At 71.5% G+C, this 516-nt stretch overlaps 1 protein-coding gene across 1 annotated transcript in view; it reads left to right on the top strand.

Annotated features, from left to right (window-relative positions):
- Positions 1-516, top strand: part of MKX (mohawk homeobox) — a 59,653-nt gene that overhangs the window by 2,126 nt on the left and 57,011 nt on the right. The gene's annotated exons all lie outside the window — the stretch shown is intronic.

Raw genomic sequence — 516 nt, 5'->3', positions numbered from 1 at the left:
CCCCGTGCACACCGGGGACTGCCCAGCCGTGCACCGGCGTCCCCTCGGCTGCCCCTCGCCGGGCTCCTACCGCCCCTCCCGCACCGCCCCCCGACGCCGCGCTGCCCGGGCGGGGCCCGTGCCCTTGCTGGGGTCCCCTCGCCGGCGGTGCCCACCCCCACCCCGAGCCCCGGGGATGGGGATCGGCGGTCCCGACGGTGTGAGTGGCTGCGGGGCGGCTGTGCCTCCGGGCGCCGGCTCTGCGCATTTGGTGGTCGTTAAAAACAATTCGTTTCCCTCCCCGTTTGGGGAGGGGGAAGGGGGAAATCATTCCAGGGGAGGGGAGGGGAAGGGAAAGGGGAAAAAGAAGGAGAGAGGGAGAGAGAGAGAGAGAGAGCGCAAGTGAGGGAGAAACACCAAACCCAACAGAAAACCCGCGCTCCGAACTATTGCGACACGGAGCGAGGAGCGCGGCGGAGGCTGGCGGCGAGGTGCCGAGACGCGGGAGCGGGCCGGGCCGAGGGGGCCGTGGGAGCG

This window comes from Haliaeetus leucocephalus, unplaced genomic scaffold (assembly GCF_000737465.1).
Source record: "Haliaeetus leucocephalus isolate CR32 unplaced genomic scaffold, Haliaeetus_leucocephalus-4.0 Scaffold0, whole genome shotgun sequence".
Classification (NCBI taxonomy): Eukaryota; Metazoa; Chordata; class Aves; order Accipitriformes; family Accipitridae; genus Haliaeetus; species Haliaeetus leucocephalus.
This window is presented reverse-complemented; position numbering and strand designations above follow the sequence as displayed.